The sequence below is a fragment of the Mesoplodon mirus genome, assembly GCF_964341445.2.
Source record: "Mesoplodon mirus genome assembly, chromosome: 13".
NCBI lineage: Eukaryota > Metazoa > Chordata > Mammalia > Artiodactyla > Ziphiidae > Mesoplodon > Mesoplodon mirus.
The window spans coordinates 80195446-80213073 of NC_138989.1; positions in this window are offsets into that span (position 1 = coordinate 80195446).

Below are 17628 nucleotides of genomic sequence, written 5' to 3' on the forward strand. Positions count from 1 at the left end.
AAACCTGTGTCTTTTCATAGAAGAACCCCAAAAGGTAACTTCTTTAAGAAACAGCACTCCTGTATCTTATTATATCATGGGTGTAAAGCTTTTTAAACTGAATGTTAATAAAGTTGAAACTTTCACCCATCTATCAAAAAAATATATCACTGTAACTACACACTTCCACACATACAGGCCCTTGCCCCCAAACCCAAAAGACCTGTACCTGAAATTGAGGGAGGCATTATGAAGTATGACTATTTCAGTGATTTTCTGCTGTGCAAAAGCATGAACTTGAGGTTTTCACACACTGAAGTTGCCCAAACCGGGGAATCCTAGAAAGAAAAACCCACACTGGAGTTCCCAGGAAATGGAAAGGAAAGTTTTAAATGCATCACCTTTAGTTTATGGGAGGAATCATCACCAAGAGACAGAGCCAAGTTAGAGACTTATTAAAAAAAAACAAAACAGAAACCGGTAGAAAATATAAAAGAGCAAGGTCCATCTCATTACTTTTGTAAGATAAAATGATTTAAAAGTGTAGATCAAGAGAGGTGGTACCTGGCAGTTCCTCACAGGTTGAACTGAACCATTTGTCATAACTTTTGTTAAACGTAACAAAATCAGGTTTTCACATAAATTATAAAGTTACAGAATTGCCATCCTGTTGCATTCATGGCAGGTTTTCCTCTCAGAAGCCTTGGAACAACTTTAGGATACTACAGTAAAGCCCCTGAGTATCATGTGATAATTTAAAGATATTATACTTAACGTATCTACAGATGCTTATTCAATACTTTTTGGTGGAATGAAGTGTTATTTTGTATCTGGTTAGTGAGAGAAATCTTGTTAAGGGAGATTCTGGAGACTATTGAAAAATTTTGGGGAGAAAGAATGAAATATATTTTATCAAGCAAATGCTTTTTTTAAAAATATGTAAATATTTCTTGATATAATGGAAGCATCCGTGAAATAGAGAACATTTTTATTAGTATACAGATAATGTAAACAGATCTAATCTGTTCTTCAGGCTCTTTTCTGATAGTTTAATAACTTAATAATTAGAATATGTTATGCTAAATTTTTTAACTTTCTCCTAGATAAACTGTGCACAGAGAGAAGATAATTGTGCATGGAGAGAAGTAGTGTACATGAATTATCACTACTTTCAAATAATACAGCATCAGAGTAATTTAAGAATGACCCTAGTCTTAAGCAATGATGGTGTCACTGAATGCATCATTCTGATGTGTATATTAAAGACTTTTCCATGGCTACATCTTTTATTGGATTAACTTCAATGAATTAGGTGTCAGTTAAATAGATTAAAAATTAATGTTAATTTTAATAATAAAGCTAAGGACACATTTGTTTCTTGTGTCCTTTCTATGTGAGGTTGGTTATGTTTAACCTTTGTTATGTTCCTGGTTCACTTCTTATGAATCAGTCAGAAGGGTGCCTGATTGAGGTTGCAAGTGGCATAAATCAGTATTTCATTAAATCTATGTTTAAATGGGAATAAACAGAGTAATTGGCACTTAATTAACATCAGAGGTAAGATGAAGTAACAAGCCGATCTTTGAGTGCATATGGATTTTTGTAAAAGTCTACTGCTGTTTGTTTCCAATCCAAATACTCTTGAATAAAGCTTTATGATATATTTAACTTCTATTGATGTATTGGTTTATTAGCCAGATTCTAACGTTGTGTTTACCAAAATCTATGATATTGCTTAGATACAAATTATTAGTTATCTTCAACTGTTACACTGTTTACCTGAAATTATGTTCACTGTGCATATACATATATGCATAGTTATATTACGTATAATTCTATGTAACTACTATACCTCAAATTTTATTGACAAAACATGCTCATTAAGATTAAAAGTAGGGCTTCCCTGGTGGCGCAGTGGTTGAGAGTCCGCCTGCAGATGCAGGGGACACGGATTCGTGCCCCGGTCCGGGAAGATCCCACATGCCGCGGAGCGGCTGGGCCCGTGAGCACGTCCAGAGCCTGTGCGTCCGGAGCCTGTGCTCCACAACGGGAGAGGCCACAACAGTGAGAGGCCCACGTACCACAAAAAAACAAAAAAGATTAAAAGTAGTTACACATACACATGTATAACCGAATCACTTTGCTGTACACCAGAAACTAACACAACATTGTAAATCAACTATACTTCAATAAAATAAATAAAGTTTTAAAAGCAAAAAACAAAAAGGTTAAAAGTATTGATGAATTTTTTCTTTGATACTAATGTTTTGCCAAACTCCCATAATGTAATTTTTTTCTGAAGTTTTCTTACCTGGAACACCAAGTAGTATCTCTGGATCATGAATATTTCTGTTTAGTTAATACCAGTTCTTTTATGATACCTAAAACTGCACTTCATGCGGCCTCAGCTTCTCAATATATAAAACAAATAAAACTACTTTTATTGTCAGTAGTACAATTTTTAATGCAAAAGCAATACATGCTTAACTTAGGGGAAAAATATTTGCAGATCAAGAAATAGAATGATGGAAAAGCCTATACATGTAATCTGTCTCCAAAGAAATCATATCCCTTTTTGTCAACAACTAGCTATAATGGCCTTGGGCTCCTTACTTAATTCTAGACTCTCTCAATGTCCTTGCCTCCAAAGTGGACAGTTGAACCACATGATAGTTTAGGTTGCTTCTTGTCTGAAATTGTGGTCTAGACATGCTTATTTTCCCCCAAATACAGCACACTGAGTCCTAAGCATCACTCTCTCTTCACCAGTTCATGCCACTTTTGCTGCTTGAAATACGGTCCCCACCTCAAGCCCACTCCTCCAGTGCCTGAAATGGACATTTCCTCTGTGATTTAGGGTACTTGCAATGTATTTACCTGATGAGAGCTCATAATCTAGAATATGTGATTTTATTTCAGTAGGTGGATAATTTACTAAGATTTTCTGTTTTATTTGCTAAATTAGAGAATAGTCTGTGAGGTAGACATTTATAAATTGCACTCTTTCGAGTCAGATGCCTGAAAATAAATCCATGTATCCAGGAGACAAACAGTATTCAGCCACGGCCTTTTCAGCACTCACCCCATGACCAGTGGGGAAATATATCTAGAACAAGATTACTTCAGAACAGCATGAATACATTCAGATATCTGCTAAATGTCCAAATATTATTTAACCATGGTGACATCAGATATTTTATTATCATAAGTAGAAAATAATACTGTACCCGTGACTTACTCTTAATCATTCTTAGTAAGTATTTAAAAACAATTTCCCACTTTAAAACTGTGACTCTGTAGAAATAATGAAGGCACTGATGTATATTAACTATATGAGCAAGTCTATTTCTGATTTAGGTCTCAATTTTAAGGGAATTGTTCATTGTATTGAACGTTCTTTTAAGCAAATGGTAAATTTGCTCACATGAGGTGTTAATAATGACACTGAAGGAAGAAAAGTTGCTTTTACAATAACAAAGAATTTTGAGTAAGTCATCAACGTTAATCTAGAAATTGCTACCTGTGTAATAGTTACCATTTTAGGACATACTGTGGATTTTCTACTGTGACCTTTAATTGTTTAAATAGACAGTCCTTGACTTAGGATGGTGGTTTGGCCTACAGTTCTTTTGACTTTAAGGTGATGGGAAAGTGACACACATTCAGTAGAAACTACTTCAAAATTTGAATTTTGAGCCTTTCCCAGGGTAGTGACATGCGGTTCGATCCTCTCTCCTGTTGCTGGGCAGTGGTAGCTCCCAGTCAGCTGTGCAATCGCCAGGGTAAACAGCTGAGACACCTGAACAGTTCTGTACTCAGACATCCATTCTGCTTTTCACTTTCCATACAGTATCCAATACATTATGTGAGCTATTCAACACTTTATTATAAAACAGGCTTTGGGTTAGGTGACTTTGCCCAACTGTAGGCCAACGGAGGTGTACTGAGCTTGTTTCATGTAGGCCAGGCTAAGCTATGATGTTTGGTGGGTTAGCTTTATTAAATGCATTTTTGACTTATGATATTTTCAGCTTAGAATGGGGTTATTGGGACATAACCCCATTGTAAGTTGAGGAAGATTGGTATATTATTAAATTAAATGTTCCAGGGTATTCGGTCTTCCCTATTTTATTACCTTTGAGATAGTAAGAGTACAGTGGAGTACTCCGACTACCGGGTTCTTATTTCTTTCTGGACTGGAGAGATCTCTTCCACCACCAAGCGCTTTGACCCCTCTCGCCTCTTAAAAATAAGAAGCTTTGGTTTAGGAAACAGGAAGCAGCTAAGGGACATGTGACTTCCTCTTTCTCTGCCTGGCAGTCTCAACCTAACTCTGCTCATTTTGACTTTCCAGGGGAAGGAACATAACAGCCCTCAGTCTATCAAGAAGAACAACAGGAAAAGGTGAGAAGCTCTATTTTTCATGACTTTGTATCATAATTCACTTAGATTTAAAAAAACTATGGGTTTCTAAATCTTCATCCAGGAAAGAGATTTTCTGTATCAAAGAACAACTGAAACATGAATATGCTACAGGTGCACTCCTTCCATAGCAAGGTGGTTGCCGGGCAACCAAGAGCCATCAAGGACTCTTAGTTTTTACAAATCTCCGATGGCTGGAGAGGACCACTGCTCTCCTCCTTGATGCACTGACAGGACTGTTGAATTGTGTTCTTATTAGTTTTTGTGTGTTACTTGTTTGAGGCAGCAATAGCAGCAGCAGATATTCCACATCAGGGAGTAGGATGTATGCTATTTGGAATAGAGTAACAGGTCTTAGAGTTGGAAATGAAAATTTAATTAGTAAAATAAGTATTTCAAGGCTGAAATGAGCAACAGAAAATGCACTTATCTCTGCTTTCATGTGCATCTCAGACCTGAAACGGTCTAAACTCTGAATAAGAGTTTGAATTAGCCATGCTATTGAACATAATTTATAGAGTGAAAATGATTAGTATGATTAAAATTCTCAAGTTGCATATCTCTGGTTGAGAATGATAGTATATTATATTAGTAGTTGTGACAGAGGTCCTCTCAGAAAAAAAAAGTGTTTGCTAAGAAGCATAATTTATTAATGTCTTTGGGTTGAATTTGAGCATCTGTCGGTTCTTTTGTGGTTTGCACCATTGAGAGGAGACAGTTTTCTAGATAATTGAGGTGGGAGAGTAAAGAGTCCCAGCCTGGAGGGAGATAATTAAAAGTGGGGAGGTAGGAAAAAGTTATGGAAGGAAGAAGTCCCATAAACATTGCTATAAAAAGCAAACTTTCTTCATGACCTTAAAAAATGCTCTGTGTAAAGTTTATAAAATCCCAAAGTGCTTCATATGAGTGATTTTTGTAGCTAATAGGGAAGTTGATTAGGGACTAAGATTCATATTGTTTCACTGTAGATATAAGCAAAGAAAGGGCATCCCAAGAAATCAAGAAGCAGAGAAGGGCAGAACATCACACAATGGAGGCTTAATTCTAATATAATAAACAGGGCAGGGTGGAGAAAGCTCTCGACCTAGGTTGTGGTGGCCACGAAGGTTCTCCACTCAAATCTCTTTCAAAGAACCCGCTTCTGGAAGCATAGCTGGCTGATGGTCTCCAGTTAAAGTTGGAGCCTGGCCTCTTCCCAGCCAGTAATGGATCATGGCAGGGGGATTGGTGGGAGACACTCCTTCCCAACATTGGACTTTTTCATCAGCTAACTTTGCTCAGGTTGCTCCCCAGAGGCCTGGCAGAGACTGTCCAGGAGCTGTGCTGTGGTCTGGAGCTTTCTAACTGATGCTTCCTTCCCTCTTTCTTTTCAAGGAGCAGTAGTCTGAGGCTTCCCTTGACTGTCTGTCCTTACTGTTCACCTTTCAAAGGCATTTCCCCAATAAATTTCTGGTATAACTGTTCCCACCTTAACATCCACTTCTCAAAGTAACACAGAGGTTAGCCTTGAGTCAAGAAGTTGGCAGCTGCTGTAAATAATCTACAGAGCCAGTATATTTTTTTAATGTAGCCTGTATTCTTCACTAGGATTAGGCAAGTAATAAAAAAAAAATCATACCCCCAAATGGCCAGGCTCTGTCCAAGAGGATATGCCTGCATACATGGTAAGATTTGGGGGAATGAGATTAGAGGTAAGACAATAGTACTATTCCTTTCTCCTTTCTGTCCACACACCCCAGTCAAAGGGACATTTTCCCTATCTTCTTCATGTCTGGTATTCAATTGTTAAGACAGTTGAAACACATAAGTAGCCTAGGCAACATTTAAATAAATGATTTTCTTATTATTCAGTTTTTCCCATAAGCTATTTTGTAACAGTGCTAACACACATTTCTCTCAGGGGAGAAACCCCACCAGATGGTAGTTTCCACTCAGAGTTCAAATACATCTTTCTAAGATAATCTCAGCCTCAATACATTTCCCAAGGTCTGCTATCCAGTCTTATTCGTTTCTACCTTATTATAAAGGTATGAACCAGATGGGGGAGTATTGTTCTCATTCTACTCAGTACATTGAGTTTACTTCTTTTGAAGTACTCCCGGCAAACGTTCCCATTTTATTTTTGCATTAAAATATAAACTATATGATACAATCTCATTAAAAGTTCAAAACTGAATATATGTTTATGAATAATTGAATAGAGAACACTTTATACTCCAAAATTCCTATTTGAGAGAAAACTACGGTTTTGGAATAAATATTGTGACAAAATGCTTTGGTTGTGTATAATACCACAAGACTGATACAATACTAATGGCCTCTCAGCTGCCTTCTGAGAAGAATCTAGAAACACCTTTAGTGTTTCTGATCAAATTTTGCTTAAAAAGTGTTGGGATTGGGAACTGAGTAAGAATTGAATGGTTCTAAATGTGAAAGAGAAGAACATGAAGTATTTAAATGGAAAAGCTAGGACAGAGCTAAGAATATACAAGAAAGACCACAATTTGTATTTTTGTATTTTATTCCTTCTTTTTCTTCTACCAGTTGATTAAAACTTTCTTTGTATTTTTAATTTTTTTGAGAGGGAGAGGATCTGATAGCATTTGCTAATAGTCACTATCATGTTAGGCAGATATTTTGAAACCAGATCACCTTACAATTTGTTGTCTCAAGAGATGAGGGCCTATGGTAGAGAGTATGACCAACTGAAACTCCAACCTTTATAGAGAATTTGAGGCATGACAGTTTACCTTAAATGAGGAATATGGGGATACATGGTAGCATTATTGAGGAGAAGGCATTGCTCAGTACTGTACTGAACTGATAGGAATGAGACAATCTTGGGACATCAAGGTAGTGTCTTCCTGAAGCAAAATGTGGCCATGCTTACTGACCAGTAAAATAAATAACAATAGTCTTCTTCTGGAGCAAAGGGCATTCAGGCTTAATGTCCATTAAAAACGATTCAGGGTTCTTTTTCTGTAACACACCCCACTGTGTGTGTAGGTGTCACCTGGCCCTCTTCCTGCCACCCTCTGGGAATTGGAGATCTGAGAACAGGCATAATAAAATACTAATACTTTGGTATGACTGTTGGTGTGAGTAATAAAGTCCTCTGTCTCTGACCCAGGAGTGTCTTGTCTCCTGCAGACTTTCTTGGAACTACAGCAGCCTCGTGTGTTCGTCTGCAGGTAGACTAGAATCTCTGTCCCTTCATAGTTTTTAACAGTTTTGGTGATGAGGGTGGGATGCTGAGAGGAGCGTGGACTTCTGGAAGAGGACGGGCAAGGACCTCATGGGTTAATTAACATGATTTAAGAGAAGTCCGTGAAAGTTGGTAAAATGTATCATCAGTCAGGTAACAAACTGTCCTCCTGTTAATGGATACCTACTAAGAAGTAGTTTCCAAGACAACTGCCTGACTTGTTGCTGACTCCCTTTGAGGGGAGAGTAGTTTCTCACCAATCGTTCAGGCAGCCTCAGGTTTAACTGCTCTAACAACAGTACTAACGTTGAGCTAGTACTCTCGGAACTGATACAAGGAGGTAAAGTACTAACTCATCTCAGAAAAAAACAATTAAACAGATGAGCACCAACACTGAGTGAGAACTGATAGAAACTTGTAGCCACTATGGGCAGTAAACAGGCACATTATTAGAACTTTGGCTCATTCCATTGAGAGATGAGAGAGTGAGGGACTTAATGCCTTTTACAGAGGAATTGGCACCAGATACACCATTGCTCAGCCCCTCCTGCTGTCTGTCAGCCAACCTTGGATCTATTCGCCCCTTAGAGTAAAATGTCTCAGATTTTTTTGAAGTGAATCCTGGGGCTATAAGGTGACTTTGACTCTCTCAGGAAGATTTTCAAGAAGCAGGCAAATTCCCATATAAAATCATCCATGACTGGCTACTGACTAGTATTCCAGCTTTTAGGGCCTCGGATTGTTTACAGCACTGGTGAAGGCAACACACTGGCCGAGGAGAAATTAAATCCCCCCAAATCCAGATAAATTCTTGCAGTAAACCTGACCACTCTGGAAAATTCCCCAGCCCTCAAATTGAAACCAGGCATGGCTGTAGGAAACGTTATCATGCTAATGAGACAGCAGATGTTTCAAGTTCATATGCTCCTGTGCACTTCGCAAACTCAGGATAGCAAAGGGGAGCAAACCCCAGGGTCCTAGAGGAAAGCGCTGTGTCTTTGGCTGTGGCTGTTGAGTTGAGGGGCTCCTAGAGGTGAAATACATGGTGTCCAGAATGATGATGTTACCGTCCCCCCATCCAGTATGTGGATTTTTTTTTTTTCGGTACGTGGGCCTCTCACTGTTGTGGCCTCTCCCGTTGTGGAGCACGGGCTTCGGACGCACAGGCTCAGCGGCCATGGCTCATGGGCCCAGCCTCTCCGCGGCATGTGGGATCTTCCCGGACTGGGGCACGAACCCGTGTCCCCTGCATCGGTAGGCGGACTCTCAACCACTGCACCACCAGGGAAGCCCCAATATGTGGATTTTGAAGCAGTAAAAATATTAGAATGTTGCTGGCTGAGCTGCAAGCGACCACCAGGTTGCTCACTGGACAGAGCTGCTCTCTGTGCCCAGTCACACGTCCCTCCTGTTGCACTCCTGCCTCAGCTGCTTTCTGAGGAAAGATGATTGAGTGAGTCCAGGGTCTGTCCGTGCCCATGAGAGACTGAAGGCCATATACAGTCCTCCCCCTAAGCCAGGGAACTTAGGAGAGGGGAAGAACTAAAACTGTTATGGCTTTGATGGAAACAGGTATGAGTCTTCATCCCACCTGAACCTGCTAAAAGTGAGATCACTCATATTCAGTTTCCTAGGGTTTAGCAGGTGTCATAATGGGGAAGGGAAGCCAATATGAGAGTCGTTGCTTCTACATCTAATTGTATAGTAGGAATCGATACATTGTGTGCTTGTACTTCCCCATCCCATAAGTTAGATGTAAGACTAGATTTTGTGATCTAGAAATCATTCTAGTCTATCTTATTATGCAAACTATTCTTTGGAAAAGGTCTAGCTTATTTGAAAGAGGGAATATATACATATACTCTCCAAAATGTCAGATTCAATATGGAAATCGAACAAATAAAAGTCAGATTAGCTTAAAGTATCTTGTTAACTAGATGGCTGGCCTTTTTTGTTCAATAGCGAAATAGATCTTTTTCAAAACAAAACAAACAAAAGCCAACCCCTCAAATCTGTTGTACAACAAAGGTCTTCAAATTTCCTGCTAGTTTATAATATAGCCAATTAGGTTGTCAGAATATAGTTGATCAATCAATAAACAATCAATAATTATAAAATAATGAAAAGATTCCTAAGGGATAATTTATTTAGGGAGTTGCTATGCCGGCAAAGCTCATGATCACTCTGTAAATCTAGCATCTCTTCCTGCGGGAAGCTTTCCTTCACACACCATGGATGTTAATACCCTTCCCCAGTGCTCACATATGCTCCTGTTTAAGAATGTATTCCTTCTTGAGCCTGCACTCTAGAGCCCGTGAGCCACAACTACTGAAGCCCGTGTGCCTAGAGCCCGAGCTCCGCAACAAGAGAAGCCACCGCAATGAGAAGCCGGCGCACCACAACAAAGAGTAGCAGCTCCCACTCGCTGCAACTAGAGAAAGCCCGCACGCAGCAACAAAGATCCAACACAGCCAAAAATAAATTAACAAACAAACAAATAAATAAATCTATTTAAAAAAAAAGAATGTATTACTGGCCTTGTGATGGCATTTCTCTTTAAACAGAAAGTTAGCTTCTTTAGGGCAGGAACTTCATTATATTACATTATATTTTGCCACACATTTATACAAAGCTTAACACATACCAAGTGATTCTTTTATTCTTTTTGGGGGGGTGGGGATACATAATAAACAATATATGTTAGGAAGAATATATTCTAAACCACCTTGAAAAAAAATTATTTGCCAAAGTAGTAGAACTACTGTTCCCTCACAGTCTATTAAATCAGTGTTAGATGGGTTCCTACATCTAGGCAAATATCTCATATATATGTTAATACAGAATAACAGCTATATCCCAAAAGGATATTAACAGTAAGTTTGACTTTTTGAAAATAAATATAATAAAAATGCAAGAGGTTTGTTTGGATTTGCCTCTGTGGGAAAAAAGTCTGTTTTGCTGTCAGTAAAAATGATGTTCTGCACATCTTTGTGGGCCACATGGCTGAGCCTTTTCTTGTTACATTTTGAAGTAGAAAGCTTTCTCCTTGTCACCTTCAATTTGACATTTTACAGGAACTAGAAGCATAAGTCAGGTAGGGAGACATGCTACATATTGTTTTTTCCCCTCTGACTACCAGTAATCTTAAAAGTCAACAATGTCGGATTTCAATTTTGTTCACAGAATTACCACACTGTGCATTGAAAAAAACAATCGCTACTGCTTTCATTATTCTAAATCTTTCCTATGGGATGATTAAAAGGGGAGGAAAAAAAAAAAACTTGACTTGCCTGACAACTGGTTTTATTTTACCTTGCTTAAACATAGTACTTTAAACTTCTTATTGAATTGGGCACATGGAGCAGTTGCCTGCCTAATACAATATGTATAAACTAAGAAGGAAATCAGCTCTGTCAACTGGCCTTGAGCATTTATTCAACGATTTTTGTTGTCATTGTTAGGTGCCTACTATGTGAAATGTACCATATGAGCTGTGGATTGGTTACAAAAATGAATGACACATATCTCTTTGGAAGGGTTTTAATGGACTCCACATTTGGGGAAATAGTTACTATATTATTGTTCATGGTAAAAAAAATAATAATTTATTCCCCAAAACCTGTTGATTTTTACTGCAGGAGCTTATTTCTATTTATAAAATCATAAAACAAAATACAGGATGTCTTTTTTCATACATTTAATTTGTAAGCTTTACCTTAATCATATGTGGATCAATTCATTAATATCAACAGCAGTGACTTAGTAAATCTCTATAAATCTTCACATGTTGTATTCAGTTAACTAAAATGCATAGATTTTGATGTGCTGTAATGCCTTGCTGATTCATTGAAGCAGAATTGGTACATTCTCTAGAGAGATTATTGTGGGCCAAGCCCCCCTACCCAGAACTTTTGCCTGTATTTCATTGTATCACCATCAGGTAGCAGTCGAGTCCTGATATAGAGTACTCAACAGAGAACAAGAGATACAGCATTGTTTGGAAAAAATGAAATCTTGTGCTGAGTACAGTAGTTAGTTATAGAAGTAGCTAGATTAACAAATTTAAGAACCAAACTACTAAACTGCTTTACAAAGTAATCAGTTTTTTTCGTTTTTGTTTTGTTTTTTTGGTGGTACACAGGCCTCTCACTGCTGTGGCCTCTCCCGCTGCGGAGCACAGGCTCTGCGGCCGTGGCTCATGGGCCCAGCCACTCCACGGCATGTGGGATCTTCCCAGACCGGGGCACGAACCCATGTCTCCTGCATCGGCAGGCAGACTCTCAACCACTGCGCCACCAGGGAAGCCCCAAAGTAATCAGTTTTAAAATAGAAAAATATTCTGAAAGTATCTCATTCATTTAGTTTTTCAGTAAATATGTATTGAACACCTGATAGGTTTTCAGGCAACTCCCAAGGGTCTGGGGAGAAGAAAGGACAAGACAGAGATGGTCCCTGTTCTCCTAGCACTTCATTGTGTGGGGGTCATTAATTTATGATTAGTAAAATAATTTGTAATTGCAAGTAATACAGCAAGGGAAAAAAAGCAGAGTACTCAGTTAGAACATAGAACATAGCAGTGAGGAGGGGCTCTAATCTCTCTGGGTGATATTTAATTTGAGACCTCATTTTAAAAAAAGAAGAGGAAAAGACAACCAGAAAAGGACGATGGGAAGAACATCTCACCAAGAATGTTTCATGAAAAAAAAAGCAACAGGCCTTGTACTCAAAAAGTAATATAATATTTATTAAGAGAGTTACTTTCTTTGCAAGAACGTGATCATTTTCCATTATGAAACTACCCCTAACCAATCTTAGCCTTTAGACAGTTTCTCTACAATGGCCACAAAAAATAGTTTCAAAATTGATAGTAGAGAGTATAACAATGATTTATTCAGTATTTGGTGTGATGTTTCTGGTTGTCCTTGCCTCTTGAGAATATGTAACTAGCACATGCCCTTAGCAAAGGGCCATCCTGTCACCAGTTGTTTCAGAGTCCACAAGTGTCACTGTGAAATCCCATCAAGTATGACGAGCTGCCTCATCACTTAAAATAGTCATATTTATATGTCACTGCTATCCTATTGCTCAACCAAACACAATACATAAAAACGATAGTAGTTAGTTTCTCTCTGAATTAAATGTTTCCTTTTCCTACTTGAGAATTTATTGACTGTCATGCACAGCTGAGACAGGCATTTCTCCACAACTGGCATTGAGGCATCTCAACATCAGAACTCCTCTATTTCTCTTGCACTGCAGCAGTCAAGCATTGCTTGATAACTTCAGTATGTTGTGTTTTTTCACTAAAGTATTAAAAAGCAGCAAGTGCTAAATGCTCCATTTTAGGTTAAAAATAAAATTTTAGACACTATGTATTTTACTAATAGATGACAATACCAAAATAAGAAAACTTAATTAGAAATAAAAATTAAGGGAGAAAAAAGTAAAGGAAAATGAAAGTGTATATTAATTCATGAGATAAAAGCTTTATAGTCAACAGAGTATAGATCACCAAAAACCTCTGTGATTTGTCTCACTTGTTCATTGCTTTGTCACCTGTGTACATATATGTTTCCATGGTATTAGCATCCACGTTAGTTAAAATGTCAGCATTTTCATGCCACCACACAGTCCCTTGAGGCCTTGGAGAGATCAATAATTCGGCTTAAGAGCTATCCCACAGGGCATCTGAAGATACAGGTAGACAAGTCCTAGGTGTGCCATTTATCCCTGAGTTTGCTGGAGACATTATCATCAGGGAGGGGAGAAATGTGTGTATGTATATATGTTTTCCCTAACCAATCTACATATTGATTGAATTGAACATTTTTATTCCCAAGATCTGATCAAGAAAAAGGATCCTAGTTTTAAAAAAGAACAAAAAAAGAACTAGTGACACCAACTGCCCAGACTTTTAGTTTTCTACCTTGGTTCCATTTCAGGTGTATACTTCACTGTAAATGCTAGTGTAACATCTCCAGGACCAAAGCTCTGATGATTATTCAAAGTGGAAAAGATAAATAGTCCGGTTAGTTCTCAGTCTCATACAAACAAGCAGGGTGGTCATGGCAGCAGATATCACTTTATGTGATAAGTTCCACCCACATACGGTATCATCCACCATCCCCACCCCAATTCTATTTTCAGAGGCACCTGCTAAGCCTCACAGTTACATCTCCAAGTGGTTCTAAAACAGAAACTGGTGTACAAGTTCTCATTGACTTGTTTACTCCTAAAAGCCTCATTTTAGAAACACGACACTAATTAGGCTCAATAGTAGTGTCTCCCCTAGAGAGATGAAGTTTAAAAACATTGAGAACAAAACATTTGTGATGAGCTCCTAAATAATTTCTACTGGACTCTTAACTATTCCTTTTCCATCATAATTGAAATTCAGGTTCAGATTCTAATTTATCCTTTTATGTGAATAATATTAGAGTCACCATACTGAAAAGAGAAAGCTGACCAGGCAGGTCAAAGAAAGGCCAGGAATAAAAGAATTATTCTAGGTTTACATTTGGCATAAGGAATAATTTCTAATGAACAATAGGTAATTAATTCCTTCAGCATGGCATCATTATGGATTAGCTTTTAGTTCTTGAATCATTAAGCTGATGACATAAATTCCAGAAAGATAATCTAATCAACATTTCTGCCAAAATTTAAAGTAATGTGGTAGAAGAAGTATTCATGAAGAAAAATCCAGGTGTTAACCAAGATGACAATGAAAAAAATCAATATAACTGCCTGTGCTTAGCTGAAGTCAATGCTTTACCTCATTGTTACAACTTTTTTTTTAATCTTTATTGGAGTATAATTGCTTTACAATCGTGTGTTAGTTTCTGCTTTATAACAAAGTGAATCAGTTATAGATATACATGTGTCCCCATATCTGTTCCCTCTTGCATCTCCCTCCCTCCCACCCCCCTTCACCCCTCTAGGTGGTCACAAAGCACCAAGCTGATCTCCCTGTGCTATGCGGCTGCTTCCCACTAGTTTTCTATTTTACGTCTGGTAGTATATATATGTCCATGCCACTCTCTCACTTTGTCCCAGCTTACTCTTCCCCGTCCTGTATCCTCAAGTCCATTCTCTATAAGGTCTGCATCATTATTCCCGTCTTGCCCCTAGGTTCCTCATGACCATTTGTTTTTAGATTCCATATATATGTGTTAGCATACGGTATTTGTTTTTCACTTTCTGACTTACTTCACTCTGTGTGACAGTCTGTAGGTCCATCCACCTCACTACAAATAACTCAGTTTTGTTCCTTTTTATGGCTGAGTAATATTCCATTGTATATATGTGCCACTTCTTCTTTATTCATTCATCTGTTGAAGGACACTTAGGTTGCTTCCATGTCCTGGCTATTGTAAATAGAGCTGCAGTGAACATTTTCATACATAACTCTTTTTGAATTATGATTTTCTCAGGGTATATGCCAAGTAGTGGGATTGCTGGGTCGTATGGTAGTTCTATTTGTAGTTTTTTAAGGAACGTCCATGCTGTTCTCCATAGTGGCTGTATCAACTTACATTCCCACCAACAGTGCAAGAGGGTTCCCTTTTCTCTACACCTTCTGCAGCATTTATTGTTTGTAGATTTTTTGATGATGGCCATTCTGACCAGTGTGAGATGATATCTCATTGTAGTTTTCATTTGCATTTCTCTAATGATTAATGATGTTGAGCATTCTTTCATCTGTCTGTTGGCAATCTGTATATCTTCTTTGGAGAAATGTCTGTTTAGGTCTTCTGCCCATTTTTGGATTGGGTTGTTTGTTTTTTTAATATTGAGCTGCATAAGCTGCTTCTAAATTTTGGAGATTAATCCTTTTTCAGTTGCTTCATTTGCAAATATTTTCTGCCATTCTGAGGGTTGTCTTTTGGTCTTGTTTATGGTTTCCCTTGCTGTGAAAAAGCTCTTAAGTTTCATTAGGTCCCATTTCTTAAAATTTTTTTTTTTTTTTTTTTTTTTTTTTTTGCTGTACGCGGGCCTCTCACTGCTGTGGCCTCTCCCGTTGCGGAGCACAGGCTCCGGACACACAGGCTCCGCGGCCATGGCTCGCGGGCCCAGCCGCTCCGCGGCATGTGGGATCTTCCGGGATCGGGGCACGAACCCGTGTCCCCTGCATCGGCAGGCGGACTCTCAACCACTGCGCCACCAGGGAAGCCCCCCATTTCTTTATTTTTGTTTTTATTTCCATTTCTCTAGGAGGAGGGTCAAAAAGGATCTTGCTGTGATTTATATCATAGAGTGTTCTGCCTATGGTTTCCTCTAAGAGTTTGATGGTGTCTGGCCTTACATTTAGGTCTTTAATCCATTTTGAGTTTATTTTTGTGTATGGTGTTAGGGAGTGTTCTAATTTCATTGTTTTACATGTAGCTGTCCAGTTTTACCAGCACCACTTATTGAAGAGGCTGTCTTTTCTTCACTGTATATTCTTGCCTCCATTATCAAAGATAAGGTGACCATACATGCGTGGGTTTATCTCTGGGCTTTCTATCCTGTTCCATTGATCTATATTTCTGTTTCAGTGCCAGTACCATACTGTCTTGATTACTGTAGCTTTGTAGTATAGTCTGAAGTCAGGGAACCTGATTTCTCCAGCTCCGTTTTTCTTTCTCAAGATTGCTTTGGCTATTCGGGCTCTTTTGAGTTTCCATACAAATTGTAAAATTTTTTGTTTTAGTTCTGTGAAAAATGCAATTGGTAGTTTGATAGGGATTGCACTGAATCTGTAGATTGCTTTGGGTAGTAGAGTCATTTTCACAATGTTGATTCTTCCAATCCAAGAACATGGTATATCTGTCCATCTATTTGTATCATCTTTAATTTCTTTCATCAGTGTCTTATAATTTCCTGCATACAGGTCTTTTGTCTCCTTAGGTAGGTTTATTCCTAGATATTTTATTCTTTCTGTCACAGTGGTAAATGGGAGTGTTTTCTTAATTTCACTTTCAGATTTTTCATCATTAGTGTGTAGGAATGCAAGAGATTTCTGTGCATTAATTTTATATCCTGCTACTTTACCAAATTCATTGATTAGCTCTAGTAGTTTTCTGGTAGCATCTATTGGATTCTCTATGTATAGTATCATGTCATCTGCAAACAGTGACAACTTTACTTCTTCTTTTCCAATTTGGATTCCTTTTATTTCTTTTGCCTCTCTGATTGCTGTGGCTAAAACTTCCAAAACTATGTTGAATAATACTGGTGGGAGTGGGCAGTACTCTTGTCTTGTTCCTGATCTTATTGGAAATGGTTTCAGTCACTTACCATTTAGGATGATGTTGGCTGTGGGTTTGTCATATATGGCCTTTATTATGTTGAGGAAAGTTCCCTCTATGCCTACTTTCTGCAGAGTTTTTATCATAAATGGTTGTTGAATTTTGTCGAAAGCTGTCTCTGCATCTATTGAAATGATCATATGGTTTTTCTCCTTCAATTTGTTAATATGGTGTATCATGTTGATTGATTTGCATATATTGAAGAATCCTTGCATTCCTGGGATAAACCCCACTTGATCATGGTGTATGATCCTTTTAATGTGCTGTTGGATTCTGTTTGCTAGTATTTTGTTGAGGAGTTTTGCATCTATGTTCATAAGTGATATTGGCCTGTAGTTTTCTCTCTTTGTGACATCTTTGTCTGGTTTTGGTATCAGGGTGATGGGGGCCTCATTGAATGAGTTTGGGAGTGTTCCTCGCTGTGCGATATTTTGGAAGAGTTTGAGAAGGATAGGTGTTAGCTCTTCTCTAAATGCTTGATAGAATTCGCCTGTGAAGCAATCTGGTCCGGGTGTTTGTTTGTTGGAAGATTTTTAATCACAGTTTCAATTTCAGTGCTTGTGATTGGTCTGTTCATATTTTCTATTTCTTCCTGGTTCAGTCTTGGCAGGTTGTGCATTTCTAAGAATTTGTCCATTTCTTCCAGGTTGTCCATTTTATTGGCATAGAGTTGCTTGTAGTAATTTCTCATGATCCTTTGTACTTCTGCAGTGTCAGTTGTTACTTCTCCTT